Here is a 1,684-nt window from a genome sequence, read left to right as displayed (position 1 = left end):
TGATTGGATCTATAACCTATGCAAAGCTGTTATCAAATGTTGTTAAAAMTAATTAAAAATGCAGTGAGGATTTCTCATTTTTAGATGTAATGTGACAAAAGTGAATACACGCTTGAAAGGAGAAAAAAACACTACTTGCGTGCAAAACGTGTGAAAGACTGTGAATAAAAACCTCTGTGTGTTAAATGTGATGCTTTGACAAGAATTAATGTTATTCAATATTCCAAAGGTCCCCGATGGAAAAAGAAGTATCTGATAATAAGGTATTAAACGTGTAGCTAGAGTAAAGAGTACAAACTGTTAATATACGGTTAATATACAGCTGCTGAGGATTATYAGTAGTACAATTTTATTGCTTTGAGGGGAAACTCATTCTTTTCTCAGTTAAATTCATTCAGGTTTTTTTTTTTTTTTTTTGCCTATATGTCAGATTTAGATGTCTGCTGTGGAGAACAGTTGAGACGTTTTGAGTGATGGTGGTTTGTCTGGTGTTCTGGCAAAGTGTTTCTCTGATGTGTCCTCTATCTGTTTCAGCTCCTCAGTCCTCTTCCATCCCTGTTCACCCAAGAAATGGAATCATAAAAACCATTCATGCTAAATGAAAAAGGGCACCATAAAGCAGCATTACACCGGGGTACACTTCTCCGCACCTTCCATCCTTATCAATATCACCCTTCGTCTCCTCGCATATCTCTCTTCTTCCTGGTCCTCTTGAAACAAAGCATAAAAGCTTTAAAAAAGAGGCACAATCTGTCATTCCTGTAATATAAGATAAAAGTCTTTAAAAGCAAAAGCACTGCTTACGTTCCCCTCCATCTCTTCCTCCAGCCAGCAGCGCCTTCAGATTAGCAGCATAAAGAACTATATTTTATTTGCAGAAGAGCTTAGTGAGCACAGTCTGAGCCTATACATATAAGTCAATTTGTGTTAGAATTTCCATACATGCATTTTCTTGTTACTGTCAATATGCAAAAATGGTATTTACTAACAAATACTGCATAATGCACAGGAGACAGGGCATCAATAACTATATTTTAAGACTTAGGAGAAAGTGCAAAAAGGCAGAGCATAAAGAAGGGTCCTGTAGAGGTGCAACGCATTAAATAAGAAAATGTCAAAAATAAAAAAAGATGGCTCTTTGCTCAGAAGACAGAAGTCATTTATCTATGAGGTGGAGAAGGAAATAAAAAGCTTCCATGGCAGCTTGTGTATTTCATTTACTAACAAAGTCAGGTCATCTGTTTACAGACAACTGTCTTCCTGCTGCACGTCCTGCATCTGAGGCCGGAAGAGATGGGGGGGGGGGGGGCATGGACGACGACAAGCAAAAGAATTCATTAATCCTCAAAGAATCCACTTTTAAAGGGAACTCCAACTTGTAACATTAGAAGTTATCTGATAAACTTTTACTTCAACTGTAAAACAAAGACTGTAAAAATACTGTAAGCTGTATAGTTTTAATTAGTTTTTTTTTTGCACACGTACGACACCATTATGCCACAAAGCATACCAGGTAAAAGATGACATTCACTAGGTGTTCTGGTTCGAGGCTGCGAGTGGACAGTATTTGACAATTAGCCATTTTAAATTAAAGCAGACTGCGGAGAGAGAGGGAGAGAGAGAGAGAGAGAGAGAGAGAGAGAGAGAGAGAGAGAGAGAGAGCGTGTTAGCGAGAGAGAGAATA

The sequence above is a fragment of the Austrofundulus limnaeus genome, unplaced genomic scaffold (assembly GCF_001266775.1).
Source record: "Austrofundulus limnaeus strain Quisiro unplaced genomic scaffold, Austrofundulus_limnaeus-1.0 Scaffold134, whole genome shotgun sequence".
Lineage (NCBI taxonomy): Eukaryota > Metazoa > Chordata > Actinopteri > Cyprinodontiformes > Rivulidae > Austrofundulus > Austrofundulus limnaeus.
This window is presented reverse-complemented; position numbering follows the sequence as displayed.